Raw genomic sequence first — 18,874 nt, 5'->3', positions numbered from 1 at the left:
AGGTTTCACAACAAAACCATAAGTAAAAGCAGACTAGAAACAAGATGAATTGCAGTAATAAAAGGACCATATTATTTTTGGAACTTGAATTGAAATCAGAACATACCAATAAAGAAAGTAGTAAACACAAAGTGAGGATCAAGAAAATAGAGTAATCAGCCAGCTGACTTAGAACAATAGCAAATAACCAGAGAAAAGAGAGCAAAAGAGAGTTTTTTTGTGAGAGGGAGTTTTTGAACCAATTGTGTTTGTGTGTTTGTGTTAATGAGAGAGTGTGTATATATAGTAGTTCGAAATTAGGTAAAATAAGGCAAGAATCACAATAGTATAGTAATTATGGAACTCAGAACCAATTATAGCAAAATCAGGACAAGTACTCCCTTAAGTTAAGGGAATCAATTCAAACTGTAAGAGCAAGTAACAAATAAGGAATGAAATCAGTGTATGACTAATAAGGAAAGATTTCAAATTAGGTAAGTATAGAGTAAACAATTAGGGCCAAGTTCAGAAAACTCTAATTAAGGAAATAGTCAGTAAGAATAAAGTACCATAGCAGACAAGGTAGGCGAATTAGTTAATTTGAATAGAAAGGGTAGAAATTGAGGGTTTAAAGGAAGGTCTTCCAATCAAACCATGAAATACGGAATCCAGAATCAATCAAAGAGGAAGTCATGATTCAGTATTTAGCATATAAATAGAGTAAGGTAAGAATAACCAGACATAGCAAACATGCAGGTTAAACACCACTGATAGAAAGAGGCAAGTCTGAACAGTCAAGATGAACATAAGCACATAGAGGTGATATAAGTTAGGCTAAAAACACAATAGGAACATATTCGAAGTAAGATAGTCACAGAAACTCAAACCATCAACGATCAGTCATGCTAACACACAAAACTAAACGAAGAAAATCTAGAAAATTAGGGCTTTTAACATAGGCGAGTTGAAGAGGTAGTAAAATCATAGAATCAGTCGAAATTATCAAGAAATAGAAGTTTAAACATAAAGAATCAATTTAAACAAAGTTTTAAAAGAAGTTCTGAAACCCTAATTTTTAGAAGAAGACCAAAACACTTGAAATCACATTATTCTCGTAAAGGGTTCCAAGGACAGTGTAAAACATTAAAGAAACAACTCAAACCGTTCTAAATATGTACAAATCTAGGAGATATAGGCAGAAATTAGGGTTTCAGAAGTAATCCATATAGAGATGAAAGAACCTGTCTAGAATCCCAAGGATCGTTACAAATACAACGTGATTTTGCTCGAAATCACACTGGAGTAGTCAATAACAGACAAGTGACGAACCCTAGGTGCAAGCTGGCGTGGCCCTAGGCCCTTGAAGACCTTAGAGAAGGAAGGCATGGCATGAGAGAAGCCATTGGAGGCTTAGGAGTCGATGAGAGATCACCGGAGAAGAGAGGTCGGCGGTTGAAGGGCTAGGGCTTGATTGAGTTGCTGAGAGAGGAGAGGAGATGAGAGAATACAGAGGCGGCGGGTTTGGGAGAATGAATTAGGGTTAGGGGTCGTTTAGAGTTAAAAGAGGCAAGATTTAATACGGGCCGTTGATCTCTCAGATCAACGGCCATGATTTAATGGGTTCTGGGTCGGGTAAGTGGGTTTAGGGTTTGGGTCGGGTATTTTAGCCTGAATTTGGCTAGGTATTGGGTTTAATTGAGGTTATGATTGAAATGTAATCTGGCTATATTTTAAATAGCCAATTTATCCCTATATAATTTATAATAAATAACAGATAAAATACATTAATAAGGTTAATATTGCAATTGTACGCAATTTAGCTTTAAAAATACCAAATGCAATTATAAAAATGCACTAAAAATATTTTAACAATATTTTGGGATAAATATAGAATTTAAATGACTGAATCACCCCAACAACAATTTCAAGGATAATTATTGGGGATTTTATGAGTAAAAAGGAAGGAAATAAATCAATTTAATTTTTTTTAAAATTGTAGGAAAATTATAAAAACCTTTTGCATGCTTATATATGCATTTATATGCTATTTTGAAAGTATTTATGCATATTAAAATATATAGGGAAAAAATGGGTATCAACATGCCTCTAAGACCAAAATAACTACTCGCACACTAAACATAGACCGACAAGGCCATACAATCTTTTACGTACATGACATTTATCTACAGGCCTCTAAGGATATATAAATGTCATAAAGGTTAGGACAGAGCCCCATCATACCAAATAATACACATCTAAATCATACTGACCAAATAAGCAACTCCGGAGCAAATGGAGTGCACCAACATCTTCCGCTGAGCTAATCGCCTACTTAGAGGACTCTCGACCTGTCTATCGAGACCTGCGGGAATGAAACGCAGCGTCCCCAGGCAAAATGGACGTCAATACGAATAATGTACCGAGTATGTAAGTCACATAGATAAGTACGTAAAAGACATGGAAGAAATATAGTGTAAATGACTCAACCTGTAAGTCTGGATAACTCTGGAAATCATGAAATACTTTTAATGTCATGCATATACGTATGAATTTCATGTCGTGCATAGGTACATGTGTTCATAACATCATCAAGCCTCTGAGGGCATCCCATCATATAATCTCGACCACTGTGGGCAAAATCATCAAAGTATATCAGCTGATCAGGTGGTGGTGCGTATATAACTCCGTAACCTTTTCCCATATCTCATATACATATATACGCGTATATAATGCCATCTGGTCATGGGTCAATGTACATGTATAAATGCCTGAAATGCATAAGAAATACGTTAATAAGATTTTCTCGGAATGCCATAAAAATCAATATACTTTTTGGATAAACTTTATCAAATGTGTAATTTTCTGAGACCCATGAACAGAAGAGATAATAATAGTTCACATAGGGAATCAAGGATATAGACACCCCTAGTATTTTTATGAATAGAGTCATTTATGAAAGTTGTGTATTTTGCTCATTTCATTTGTATTATTTGGATCATGCCAAAAAGAAAGAAGGGATAACCTTAACATACCTGAACCGATTCTCTTGACAATCCCTTTAACACTCGTTGATTGTGACAACACGTAACAGCGGATCAAAGTAGGGAAAAAATCCGTGTGATATTCTTGAGAAAGATTATACAAGCTCTCTTAGAATCGCAATTGCACGCTGCTATAATATTGTGAAAACTCGTATGATTTTTTTTCGTGGCTCTTATCCGTAACTTTGCAAACATAGAATCTCTCTTTTATGAATTGAATTAGGGAGGCCTTTTTATTAATATGGTTATGGGGCCCACTTGAAAGATGTATTGGCCATAAAGACATTCTTAATGTGCCACCTTATATTATGGACTTAAGAGTCACATTTTGGGCTTTGAGCCCTTCCTCACTTGCTGCCACGTTAAATTCAAGCGTTATCCTAAAGATTTATTCACTAATTTCTTAGTTAATTGCTAATCTTCCCCCAAAAATTCACAATTAACCAAATATCCACATAATTAAGAATTATCTCAAATTACTTAAAATACTACTCACTTTTAACACATCTTATACACCTTACTATCATGGCCATGTGGTACCTTGTATGGTACTAATCCATAAATACCGAGTATTTTAGCTCGAGCAGTATTTTATCCCAACATGTCAAACTTGGACGAAAATTCATTTTCTTTGACTTGCTTCCCCTCTCACCTTCACGAATTTACTCATCACTTTCTTGAAATAGCATAATGATTATAATCTCCAAATAATCTTGTCCTTGAACTGAGATCAATTAAATTACGACGATTTCACGTATAATAATACAGGGTGTAACATCGTCGTAATATAATACTGTGAAACGTAACATCATCGTAATGTCATACTACAAGGTGTAACATCATCATAATATAATACTGCAGAGCATAATATCGACGTAATATTGTAGGGCGTAACATCATTCCCCCCTTTGGAACATTCATCCTCGAATGTTGACTGATGCTCTTATCATTTTCATAACATATAGCTCTTGTGAATACCTTAATCCTCTTCTTGCCATTTAGGCAATTGTTCTGTGAATAAATCCAAAGGTCATAGCATTCCTCCTTTTAGGCCTCTTTCTCATGCCACGACTTGTGGCTGGAATCCTTCCAATCTCGCAACTGTTGCTACCTTCTTTTATGTAACATGTACGATTCTCACCTTGTAAGTGCACCTATGCGACACTTCTCTCCTTTTTCCTCCAGCGTAGCCAATCTCTAAGACTTACTTTGTGATCATATACGGAGCTTGACAAAATGTCCCTCTGGGCATCTATAGGTATAATGAAATTATTCGCTCGGTACTTTGTTGAACTTACGAATATTGCTATACCTTATTCCATGGATCTGTTTATCCATCTGTATGACTTTACTGCATCGAGATACGTCATACTATACCATAACTTTTACTTTGATTTATCGTTACTGAGGTCTGCTACCAAATTCCAGCTTACTCTCGTTGCTTATCCTATATGTATAAGTCTAAGTCCTTTAATTCTTTCTCATTACTATTCATCTTAAGAGTGACGACCTAACCTCATTTCATACTTTGTAACTTTTATCCATCCATTGTTGATTCACCTCAATATCGATCTACAATCCACCACTGATAACTGAAACCTCTTATGTAATATCTTGCCACTAGGGTTACGTTGCATCATGGAACATTTGAAGTGATTTTCCTGATCCACCTAGGGGAGATACGATACTATACTTCCATAATCATATTTCATAGCATCCTAATATGATTTACCTTACATGGGTATTTTAATACTGTACAATTCATGAAATCATTACTCAATCGAAGGCCCAAACGTCATCCTTTTATCTATCACAATTACAACCTCATTCTACTATTAGGGTAGCATTACATATCTTCTAAATGCTACTAGTCGTAGACTCCTTTGAGCTCATTCAGACTATACTGAGCTTTATATAATTTAGAGAAACGATTAGCTCTCTTGTTTTCATGGGCTTAATCCTGAGGACTTATCCATTCTCATCACCTTCTCACTTACCCTTTCTTATCCTTACTCCTGTCTTCCTAAAACCTTATCACTATACCATACTTTGGATTGCGACCTACACATATCTATTTATACTACTCGCAACCTTCCTTCATCTTGTCCGCATCATCGATTTCCTTGTGTTATTCTGGAACATCAAGAGAGACATCACATCATCTCAAACTCCTCTTTACTCTTTTAAGTAGACCTCTCGATACCTAGAAACCATATACTTGAAGATATGCCACTGACGATGCTGCTATCATTTCTGGATACTGAATCCTAGCGATCCTAGCCTTCTATTTGAAGTATGGACTATTCACAACCTTCTACATTTGAGTATTTCATACGTTGTTCACCTTTATCTTACGTGCTTTGAAACCTTGCATCGCCTCTTCTATCTCTTTCATAACTTCCCTTCCACATAGGTATGATTTACATCCATAACTTGAAGCTCTATTGTAATACTTGCACCTCTGGTGCATGCACAATCCGGTGGGAGCTTCATAATGACTTCCTATAAGGATGGTACTCTTCTAATTGGCTTTCTCGTAGAGTTGTTATATAATATGGCTATTGTACTATCTATCTTGTACCTCTGATATTAAGAGTGATTCTGCAGTATTCTCAATCATGATGTCTATAATTGTCTGGGTCCAATAATCAAACTCCTGATTTACTTGGTTTATGCAACTCTTTAGTTTCCTCTTTCTTCTGATCAGCCTTTATGTATGCTTAATCTATCTTCCGATCTGTGGCTCATGGTATTAGTTATTACTTTAGCCTTTCATGAGCGTTATGGAATATCCATGATACAATCTTCTAATAACTCAATCCTTTGTTATACCCTGGGCTCAATTCTTTCTTTTAACTTATACCGGAGTCTTCTATGTCTGTATGATTCTCAACATATATGCTACATGTATAAAACTCCAAACTCTTAACTGCGTTCATAACATACTCTGGGTCATTAATTGAATAATTCTTTTTGTTCCTTCTCAGCTTTTATGTTATTTTATATGTAAGCAATTACTTTTCCTGGTCTTTCTGCCCCCTTGTTGCGTTCATACTTAGCATATCTTAGTTCTCACTCATGTTGGAATTCCATACCACTCATATGATCTTGAATATCACTTCTGATTTTCACTTCCTGTTTATTAGTCACAATAGGCCGAAAAGACAAAAGTAACTACTCATACACTAAACATAGGCCGATAATGCCATACAATCTTTTACGTACATGATATCTGTCCACAAGCCTCTAAGGATACATAATTGTCATAAAGGTCTAGAAAGAGACCCGCCATACCAAACAATACACATCTAAATCATACTAACCAAACAAGCAACTCCGGAGCAAATGGAGTGTACCAACATCTTCCGCTGAGCTGATCGCCTACTTGGAGGACTCTCGACCTCTCTATCGAGACCTACGGGCATGAAACACAGTGTCCCCAGGCTAAAGGGACGTCAGTACGAATAATGTACCGAGTATATAAGGCATACAGATAAGTACGCACAAGACATGGAAGAAATATAGAGTAAATGACTAAACCTATAAGTCTGGATAAATCTGTAAATCATGAAATACTTTTAATGCATGTATATAAGTACGAATGTCATGTAGTGCATAGGTACATGTGTTCATAACATCATCAAGACTCTGAGGGCATCCCATCATATCATCTTGGCCACTGTGAGCAAAATCATCAACGTATACCAGCTGATCATGAGGTGGTGTGTATATAACTCCGTAACCTTTTCCCATATCCCATATACATATATATACATATATATGCGTATATAACGACATCTGATCATGGGTCAATAATGCATGAAATGCATAAGAAATACGTTAATAAGATTTTCTCAAAATGCCATAAAAATTAATATAACTTTTGGATAAACTTTATCAAATACGTAATTTTCTAAGACCCATGAATAGAAGATATAATAATAATTAACATAGGGAATCAAGGATATAGACACCCCTAGTATTTCTATGAATAGACTAATTTATGAAAGTTGCGTATTTTGCTCATTTCATTTGTATTATTTGGATCATGCCAAAAAGAAGAAGGGATAGCATTAACATACCTGAACCGATTCTCTTGACAATCCCTTTAACACCCGTTGATTGTGACAACACGTAACATCAGATTGAAGTAGGAAAAAAATCCGTGTGATATTCTTGAGAAAGATTATACCGAGCTCTCTTAGAATCGCAATTGCACGCTGCTATAATATTGTGAAGTCTCGTATGATTTTTTGTGTGGCTCTCTCCGTAACTTTAATAATATAGAATCTTTATTTTATGAATTGAATTAGGGAGGCCTTTTTATTAATATGGTTGTGGGACCCATTTGAAAGATGACTTGGCCATAAAGACATTCTTAATGTGCCACCTTATATTATGGACTTAAGAGTCACATTTTGGGCTTTGAGCCCTTCCTCACTTGCTATCACGTTAAATTAAAGGGTTATCCCAAAGATTTATTCACTAATTTCTTAGTTAATTGCTAATCCTCCCCGAAAAATTCACAATTAACCAAATATCCACATAATTAAGAATTATCTCAAATTACTCAAAATACTACTCACTTTTAACACACCTTATACACCTTACTATCATGGCCATGTGGTACCTTGTATGGTACTAATCCATTAATATCGAGTATTTTAGCTCGGGCAGTATTTCATCCAACATGTCAAACTTGGACGAAAATTCATTTTCTTTGACTTGCTTCCCCTCTCACCTTCACGAATTTACTCATCACTTGCTTGAAATCGCATAATGCTTATAATCTCCAAATAATCTTGTCCTTGAATTGAGGTCAATTATCTTATGGCAATTTCACATATAATAATATAGGGTGTAACATCGTCGTAATATAATACTGTGAAGCGTAACATCATCATAATGTAATATTGCAAGGCGTAACATCATCGTAATATAATACTGCAGGGCGTAATATCTATGTAATATTGCGGGGCGTAACATGATGTTACTGCGATATGTGTTCATATAATTTGAATGTAACGAGAAGGGTCTGCTCGAGGGTAGAAAAAACTATTTGGTGCTTATTTCCATCTTTATTTGATGTATAGTCTCGAGTTAGGGGTGTGTTGAAGGATCTTTTCATGTTGTTTAGTTAGGGAGTGAGGCAGATTTTATGTCGTGATATGAGTTCAGACTCATGAATATTAGGCGATTGCGTGATGTTTATGGCGGTGGAATGGTATAAAGAGAAGTTAGTTTGAGGCAGAGTAGGTGGATTATCTCTTACGGAGTGTTCTGAAGTTTGTGTGATCCTTATGTTTTTTGTTGAAAGTCCTCTTTCACCAGAGAATTACATGTGCTGTAGTTTGAGTTTGGATCGCGTATGAGGGTAGTCTTGATTGTTACGAGGGTGAGTGCGAGATATGCAGACGATTTGAAGTACTAGATGGTTTGTGTTGCGCGAGCTTATAAAGGATTTAGTTAAACCTCATTATGGTATTATGGCAGTAATAGAGTATGGGCATTGTGAGTTTTGGTGTGTTTTGGCCTATGGCTTTGAGCTAAGTGGGGGAGTCTTCTATTGATAAGTTGATTGCGCGGCTAAATGTCATATCAATTTCAGTTTGGGGTATACTGGCGAATTAGTTGTGGCTTACAGGGGTTGAGATCGAGGATGACTCGAGTAAAGGATAATTTGGATAAGGGTTATGTTATGCTTTGTGGGTATATGAGAAATGTTGGATGAATTAGTTGTTATTGTAAGGGATGTAACGGGTATGGAGTAGGATATCACTCGGTTGCTTCGAAGGATGGGTTACTTCTTTAGGTATTGCTGATGGGGCACAGGTCGTTCAGTTCGTTTGATTAGTTTTGGGTAGAGTGGATGACTCCTGAGAATGGTTTTAATGGATTCAAGACTTACATGTAATGATTGGAGATCTTCAGGATGTGTATTTGGCTAGAAACTGAGGCTTATGTTGGAGGGTGCCAAGATTTGTGACATTTCTATATCATTATGGATTCTACACATTAGTATCAGGAAGGTGAAGGAGCTGGCTTTAGATTCGAAGGAAATCTCTTTAGGGTAAGTATTTTGAATGTGGCCCTTTTGGGAATATTTAAGAGAGCATCCAGTGGCTTATAAGACTTAGACGGTGTGGTTTCATGCTTGAGTCTCGTGTGGTGAGTCTAGGTTGAGGATTGCGGTATTATGGCAAGGGGAAGTATCAATTTGAAGGTAATATAGAAGGAACATGGATAAATAGGACAGCTTGGTAGTAGGTCAGATCAGCATGATAAGGGGTATGATTAGTTCCTTGGGTGCTTATGAGGTAATGAGTTTCTTCCGATGTTTCGTGGCAATGCTCTTGGGTTTTGGTGGCCTGTGTAGCTTGGTTGAGTTGGAAGGATTCAGTCCTGACGGTTTGGTTTTGTGCAAATGGAATTCGGAGAGTTCTTGATGGTTTCTACCACGGTTAGAGATGTATATTTTCTATTGGCGTGAGGAGCATATGATGTATAGCAATTTTTTTCTAGATTGGATCAAATGGAAAGTTCTTGGCTAGTGGAGTACGTAGTTGCTTATGACTTGAAATGGATTATGAAGTTCTCATATTTGTCATAAGATGGCATAGTATATGCGGTATGTTGTGTAGGGTTGAGATTTGCATGTGTTAGGTCACGGTTCAGTTATGAAAGGAAGGTCATAAATTCTTAGGTAGCACGAGCAGTTTCAGATGATTAGGTAAATGACATTACGAATTGGAGCGGCTTGATGAGGGTAAACATTTTAGAAAGGGCAATGTGTTTGAGTTAAGGGTACTTCGTTGGTATTGCGGCACTCTCTTGTTGGATCGACTGCTGATATTCAAGTTTGCTTGGTGGCACAGAAGAATTATATGAGTATCACTCGTGGAATGATCGAGTATTAGATGTGTTATAGATATCCAAGCGGTAGAGTTGAGATCGGATGGGGTGATTCGTGTGCTGCATGGATTTGGAGACTTGGAATTCTCATAAACTGGTTATTCCGTGATGGCAGACTGTGAAGATGTGGGCAAAGCTAATCAGATGATAGTATGTGCCATGATTCAATCATTGTGAACTTTCGGAGAGTTATTTATCTATTGTGGACCAGAGTTGATCTGGGGTTCATTGGTAGGACTATATGGAGGTGTTCTATACCGAGTCGGATATGTTGACTCCGAATTGCTATTGTTGGGGGATATGGCGTTCGATTATTATAGAGCTTATTTGTGTCCTAGAGCAATCAATGAGTTACCTTTCCATGTTTCGAGGAGTTATGATTTGTTGGTTATATGCACATATGGTGCGTTTCTATTGGGGTCTCATAGCATAATTTGAGCGGGAAGAGTATTGGGTATTGCTCGGTGGATAGCGTGTTGGTTATGTTCTTTTGGGTTTTGTGTGGTGTTATGTCATTTACTTCTCCGTGGTTATGGTGATTTACTTTTGGTACTAGACATCAAATTGCGCATGGTTGATGATTTTGATCATGATGACTTAAGGTGTCTCATATGGACCAATATTTGGATAGGGTCGCGCATTGAAGAGAAGTTATGTAGAGGTATGATCCTTTGGGTTAGACTCGTGTGTTCTGGTTCTACGATGTGTGATGGGTTCTCAGCATTGTGTTGTGGTGGTACTGGTGAGCTTGCGGTACAACTCTCTCATTTGAGTTATTTTTCATGATTTGAGTACACTAGGGTTGTTGCTTTTTTGGTGCACAAATTGTGGCGTTAGATCCTATTGATGTGTCATGTCACCATAGTAGTCGTGTTGGATGAGATGAGGTCATTGAACCTAGAATAAATACTATCAGATTCAATTTCAGCATGTTGGAAGGGTAATATCGTATTTATGCTTAGAAATTTACTACGGTCCTTGCCGACGGAGAGGGGACTCCATGACTGGTTGATCGGAGGAATTAGTATGATTTCTGCATGTTTCTTTCATCATTGGTAGTATTAGCGCCCCCTTCCATTTCTTATGTAAGAGGAATCTATCCGTAATGCGTAGTATTTTGAGAAATTGAGATATCGGTATCAAGAAACAATATTCTAAATTTCTTCATTCGAAGTGAATTCTTAGCTTTTTTCTGGATTCTAGATTCAAAGACTAACCACAAATCACAAAGAAAATAGATTCATTAGTCTGATACCTCGAAAGTGTTGGAATGAGGCTTTGGTTTGATAAGAGGCTTATTACCGGAATTGGGTTGTTTGTGCAGCTGCTATGACTAGACATTATCGCTATGAGCGCTTGAGTTGTGTGTTATATCATGTGATTTCCATCTTGAATTGTGGTTATGGCTTAATACAGCGTGTTCAGATTTATTCGGTGTGTAGATGTGAGATTTTGATCTTATAGATAATTCGGAAGTGGAAATTTGGTTCTAAAGTTTATGGGCTAGGTTGGATTGTGAAATTTCAGTTACATTATGCTATTAGACCTATATGAGAGAGGGTGACATGGTATCACCCCTAGGGTATGTGCATGATAAGGTTATACAGCGATTTAATGGATTTCGGAACAACTCTGGGCACGTTTGAGGACGAACGTATGTTTAAGTGAGGGAGGATGTAACGACCCGATCAGTCGTTTTGAGTTTTTGCACATTGCTCACTAGCGCTCGGGCATGACTAGCCCCATATGATGCATTATGACTTATGTAAATCATCGATTTTGGTTTTCAGGTTAATCGGAACAGATATGTATGAATGATTCTCAGCTTGAAGCTTTAAATTTGAAAGGTTTGACCAAGTTTCAACTTTTTAGTATTCGATCTTGGATTTGGATTTTTATGATTTGGTTAGATCTGTTAGGTGATTTTGGACTTGGGGCATGTCCGGAATGTGATTTGGAGGTCTGTGGTAGAATTAGGTTTGAATTTGTGAAATTGGAAATTTGGCGTTTCTCAGTCAGCAGTGGAAATTTTGATATCAGGGTCAGAATTTGGAGGAGGTTTGATAGGTTTCGATATTGTTTATGGAATTTGGAAATTTAGATGTTCTTAAGCTTGAATTAGAGGGTAATTTGGTGTTTTGATATTGTTTTGAGTGATTCGAAGATTTGACTAAGTTTGAATGATGTTATGGGATGTGTTGGTATGTTTGGTTGGAGTGTCGAGGGCCTCGGGTGAGTTTCGGGAGGTTAACGGATCAATTCTTAGCCTTAGAAGTTGGCAGATTTTAGATATTTTGTTGCAGAGAATTACTTCTTCACGTTCGGGAGAAGGCTACCGTGTTCGCGAAGGGTTATTGAGAGCAGAGGGATTTTTTTTCTTCTTATTTGCAAAGGGGAGGCCGTGAACGCGAAGGTTTGATCTGCATATGCATCGCGTTCGTGAAGAGGGCGTCGCATTCATGATGGCTGAGCTAGTTAAGGTATGCGTTCGCGAGTGGGGCATCACGTTCGCGTAGTAGGATTTCCAGGTCAGAGGCAGTTGTGCCTCGCGAACGCGAGGGCACTACCACATTCACGAAGAGTAAAATCTAGGCAGCAGTGTTAAATATCAAAATCGAGGGTTTGAGCCAATTTTTCATATTTTGAGTTAGAGACCACGAAATTGGGCGATTTTTGAAGGCAATTTCAGAGAGGTGATTGGGATAAGTGTTCTTCACTTGATTTTGGTTAGATTCCATGATTGTGTCTTGATTTTTTAATGTATAAATTGGGAATTTGGGGTGAAAATCTGGGGAAAAAGTGGAGGAGAATTGGAGAGTTAATTTTAGGGATTTGGATGGCCATTTGACGTCGGATTTTGGTGAATTTGAAATGCGTAGACTCGTGAGTGAATGGGATTTCTAATTTTGTGATTTTTATCGGATTCCTAGACATGGGCCCCGGGGGCTCGGTTTGAGCAAATTCGGTATTTTTGATCTAATTTGATGATAATATACTGATTTTGGTTAGATTAGGAGCATTTGGAGGCCGAATCGATAGGCAAGGGCACCGCGGGTTAGAGTTTTAGCTTGGTTTGAGGTAAGTAACGCTTCCAAACTTGGTTCTGAGGGTTCGAAACCCCGAACGTTGTGCTATATGATTTGTATTGAGGTGACGCAAGTGCCAAGTGACCGGCGAGTAGGCATGCACCATAAGACTTATGGCCTGGTTCATTCAACAGTGTCGCTTAGCGACTGTTTCTTATTGATATCTGTGTTGTGAATTTATGATTAAGGAAATGAACTGTAAATCATGCTAATTATCATGTTAGGGCTTCATGCCAATACTGTTGAAACCTGAGTGGTCGTTTCTTGTTGTCATCTCATTAGTTTCATTGATATTCTATATGCAGTCTTGTTCATGCATATCATATCATGTCTTAGTCTCGGTTTTTGTTATTTGGCACATCATATCATTGTTTTGGCTAGTATCATGGTATTGTGAGCCCGTGTGTGTGAGACTAGAGAGTGATGACTGTTTGAGGCCGAGAGCCTGATTATGAGTGACAGTCATGGGATCGGGCTGCACACCGCAGTAGATTATTGATTATGCCTTCGTTGGCTTGTTATAGAGCTTGGGGTGAAAGGAGCCCCTCCGGAGTGTATACACCCCCAATGAACGCGGATGATATTATTGAGAGATAGATTTCCCTGGACATGGGTTTTTCCAAAGTATTGATATATGGAGATGGATTTCTCCACAGGGATAGATTTCCCTGGATATGGATTTGTCCAAAGTATTGATAAATGGATATAGATTTCTCCACACGGATGGACTTCCCTTTTTTCCTGGCACCGAGTGATGTATAGTCATTGTTGAGTATGTTCCGGGATGGATTTCCCTGAGCCGGATGGCCATATGCAGTGCCGAGTGGATTGAGTGTGTATACATATGTACCTGGAGATGGATTTCTCCTCAGTGTTGGATTACCCTTGTTCCTCGGTACTGGATGACTTGATGTCAACATTATATATGTCCCGTGATGGATTTCCTTGGGCCGGGTGGCCATATACAGTATCGAGTGGTTGAGCACTTGAGGGCGGGAGCATATGGTGCATTTCATACATTCTATGCATTGGCATGCAGGGTTAGTCGAGCCTTATATTTTTCGTTGTTCAAATCTGTATTTATTTCACTGTTGAACTGTATTCCTGAAATAATAGCATACCTACTTTACTACACAACTTATTTCTATTTTCTGTTGAGGTTACGTTCGTCACTACCTATTATCCCAAAGGTTGGACTTGTTACTTACTGAGTTGGTGTACTCACGTTACCCCCTACACCTTGTGTGCAGATCTAGGTACTTTTGACCCAGTGGCAGTCGCTGATTGAGGTTGCAGGCTGTGGAGTTTATTGAGGTATATGCATGGCGCTCAGAGGCCTTGGCTCTCCTTCTCCTTTTCCAGTTGTACTATAGTTGCCTCTTTAGATACTTTGATAGACTATGTATTCACCTTAGATGCTCATGTACTCCGTGACACCCTGGTTTTGGGATGGTTGTATCGTAATATGAATCTTTATTTTATGTCTTAAACAATTTATTTAAAATGATAAAGGTTTTTCCGCAAATGATTTGGTTTTAATATTTTGGTTTTGGGTCGCGTTGAGTTGAGGCTGTCCTAGTTCCACGATAAGCGCCATCACGATGAGATGAGTTTTGGGTAGTGACAAATACATAAGGATGGTCGCCCAACAGCAGCAAGCAGAACGTTACTACAACAAGAAAGCAAAGGTTCGTCCGCTCAATGTCGGGGACTATGAACTCAAAGCCAAAACTCAAGCAAACAGAGATCCACGGGAAGGCAAATTAGGAACAATTTGGGACGGGCCATAGAAAATTATATACAAATCAAACAAGGGTTCGTTCCAACTAGAGATGATGGAAGGAAAACAATTACCAAACAATTGGAACATCAGCCACCTCAAATACTTCAACTTCTAAAAAGAAGAAGTGCCCCCAAGTCTTACTCTTTTTCCCTCACTTTAGTTTTTCCCATTAGGTTTTTCTCATGGAGGTTTTTAACGAGGAGACGAAAGGGAAACTTTGAGTCGAAGTACGCGAAGGAAGGACTGCTTTCTCTCGCATTGCCCGACTCCTCAATATTCTCCAAGTCAAACAATGAGGGGACTAGATAGATTGTGACTAGGACTAGAATGCCAACCAATGCCCAAAGTTTGTGACTTTCTCCAGTCATGTAATCAAAGCGACAATTCAAAGTAACAGAAACTTACTTTTATCAAAACCGCATTAACAAAAGGTTAAGTTCGACCTAGCTCGAACAACATCTATCGGCCCTCGGCCTCGCATTAAAAAAAGGTTAAGTTCAACCCTTCCCAAACAATACTTATCAGCCCTCGGCCTCACATTAACAAAAGGTTAAGTTCGACCCAGCTCGAACAACACCTATCGGCCCTCAGCCTCACATTAAAAAAAAGGTTAAGTTTGACCCAGCTCAAACAACACCTATTGGCCCTCGGTTGCAACTTAATAAAAGGTTAAGCTCGACCTTCTTGTAACACCTATAAGCCCCCGGACCATGATATAAGAAAAGGTTAAGCTCGACCCAGTTTGAATAAACACCTACTAGCGCTCAGCCGCAACTTAGGAAAAGATCAAAATCAACCAAGTTCAAACAACACCTATCAGCCAAATTTAAACGAAGAGGCACACTTGACCTATATAAACAAAGGGCAGATACGACCCATAAAAGAAGACAACGACAATAAAAAGAGCGGAAATCATAACGAGCAAATAACAAAAGAAAAGTATACAAGTGCAGAAACAAGTGACAGGTATGGAAGAAGGCGCAGTAAACAACTTGAATATTCATATATGAATAGAGAGTTCATTACAAGGGCTCTTGAAGATGCCGGCAAAAATACACAAATAATCTAAAGGGAAAACTAATGTCCCTCGCCATCATGAGCCTCTGCGCCCTTATTATCTCGGTTCCCAGCATCCTCACCACCTTCGCCCTGAGGATAAATGGTATCATACCAAGCATCCTCCTCAAGCCAGTCTTTACCCTTTCCCTATCCTCGTTGTCAGGTCGAGGAGTGGCGGGATCGTATCCACAAGAGACCCGACCTTCGAGAGCCTTAACTCGGGCATCCTTAAAGGTAGCCTCAGAGACATAGCCCGTAGAGTACAAGTCCTGAAACACATCAAACCAGGCCTCGACGTGGATCCACTCTTCATACATATCCCAATGTACAATGAGAAATTCGGAAGCGTTGGAAGAGGACGGTCGTGCAAGAAGTTGAGCTTTCTTGGCCTCTAGAGCGGTCACTCGGTCATGAAGGTCGAAATTGTTCTTTTCCAGCTCCCTGATCCTATCCTTAAGCCAGTCCTCTTTAGCTCTCACCATCGATTTATCATTTTCCCGCTCGGCCCAAAGAGACTTATTCGCCAACTGGAACATCTCCATTTTTCTCCGAGCGTCCAAACGAGAGGACTCTGCCTTCTCAAGTTCCTCTTGTTTCTCGCAATCTCGCTACTGAGGCCTTCTAACTGAAACCGGCACTTTTCAAGTTTCCCTTGTAATTCAACCACTTGAGCTTGAAGATCACTGCTTTGGGCCTCTACGCCCCTGCTAACCTCAAGCTCCTCCTCCTTACTTCTCAACATCCCCTCAAGGATGCTGCACTTCTCTATGGCCTGCACCAGTTCCTCGTCCTTCTTCTTCAAATCTTCCCTCAGGACTCGCACATCGCCGCCCTTGCAAAGCCCACATCGGAGATCTTGATACTTGCCGCGATATTTGGTGTATTTACTATTCAGATTCACAAAGATCTCTTTGTGCCTTTTCTCCCTCAGGGTGCTCTCAATTTCTAGAATCACCGTCCACAAACCAAAGGAAAAAAAAGTTAGAACTTAGAATGCTCTAAAAAGTTAGAAAAGGTTCATATAACTAATACTTACCATGAGAGTGAGGCCATCAATGCTCTTCAACAGGGCGATAGCATTTATCTCCTTAAAGGTCATACCCTCGACATCAGAACAGAGAGGACTAAGGGCAGGGACTATCTCCTCAGTGTTAACCAACAAGTCACGATGCATCAGGACCACGATAGTCCTCAAAACCCCACCCCCCCAAACTCACCTCGAGTTGTGTAAGTCCCTTGTCAATCATTCTCAGGTCGTCCAAGCCGACATCAAAACCTGACTTACCCTCTTCAACAAAAATATTTCCCCTATCATCAGTAGGCAAAGAAGTGTCCACGATTGTTCGAGAGGTCGAAGCCTCCTCTTGCCGCGAAAGTTCATGGCTGCCATCAGCCGCCCCCTCGGTCTCCATCCCCTCGGAATGCAAAGATATGCATACATCGGCTTCCACTAGACTCGGAGCCTCGAGACTTAGTTCAACGTCATCACTCACAAAAATCACCATTGTCTCACGCAACGAGAAGCCCTCTTCCACCGCATCAACAGCTAGAGGGGCTCTATCACCCACGTCCATAGACATTATTTTTCGAGGTTGAAGATCCTCGTCGTTGGATGAATGCTCATCGTCCTCATCAATAAGTGAATATAGAGGAATGGCATAAGTCTAAATGACTGGAATAGAAATAGAGGCGGAAGCGACGACAGGTGGAATTGGGACGAAGGTAGAAGTGGTCGTGGCCGAGGCGGGTATGTTGATACCCAATTTTGCCCTCATATTTTATAAAGTATTTCATATACTTTCAAAATATTATTTTTTCATTATTACCCAATTTAAAAGAGTCATTTAAGTATTTTATATAATTTTTAATGCTTTAAAGTTAATTTTTCTTGCATTTAAATTATTCAAATATTTACTAATTGTCCCTTCAAACTATATTGAGGTGATTTAATCACCCAAATTTATTATTTATACCCACATGCATGTTTTATAATATTTTACTTTATTTCATATAATTACATTTTCATTTTTGAACTATTTACATATTTTAGCAATAACAACTTGTACTTTACAATTAATTGCATTTATTATTTTGTTTAGTGTCAAAATAACTTTTTATATTTTTATAATCTTTATCTCTTATTTTAAAAATGTTAAGTTGCATAAATAGTATTTTTATATTTATTTTGCTATTTTATTAATTTATCTTTCCCTTAATTACTTTTATTTAAAATCTGGCCCAAAACATGCCAAATTTCGGACCCAATCCACCAACCCAGACTTCCAAACTTCAGCCCAATGAATTCTAGCCCAATACCAGCAACCCATTACCGAATACCCGTCCACTAACTCGATCCACCTCTCATTAAATCCTGACTGCTGAACTCTCAAGATCAACGCCCCACGATCATTCCATCTCTTTAAACCACCCAACCCCAAACCCTAACACCTATTCCTCCAAGACAGCTGCCCATAAATACTCTCCATCTCCCTTCTTCAGAAACCCTAGCAGCCTCCCCCAATCTTCTCCAAATCCGATCGAATCATGGATTCCTTACGCGATTTACTTACCTTTTATGCGTTACTTTATTGTTAATTACACGACTATGGGGTTACTTAGTACTCGCCCAATTTTGGCAAGTACAAGTCTCCAAATCAAGGGAAATCGGCTTCATTCTTCGAGATATGGATGATATTTCATCTGTATACATTTATGGCAAGGCTATGAGGGTCTGATTCACCAAGATCTCCCGCCAATTTCTGATCCTTGTCAAACTAGGGTTTACCTGGTTTCTTCTCCTAATTGGATTCTAAATTGATTGTAGCATGTTATTATTTCCTTGTTTATTTTCTATTGATTGTATTTATTTATTTATGTGTTGATTTTTACTACTACATAAGCCCCATTTCACTCTTTCCCCTCCTAATTAACTACTTCTACCACTACTGTTATTCTCTCAACTATCATTCTTCTATACTTTCTACATTCTTGGTTGTGGCCGGTGAAATCCAAGT

This window comes from Nicotiana sylvestris, chromosome 8 (assembly GCF_000393655.2).
Source record: "Nicotiana sylvestris chromosome 8, ASM39365v2, whole genome shotgun sequence".
Lineage (NCBI taxonomy): Eukaryota > Viridiplantae > Streptophyta > Magnoliopsida > Solanales > Solanaceae > Nicotiana > Nicotiana sylvestris.
Note: the sequence above shows the minus strand (reverse complement) of the source record.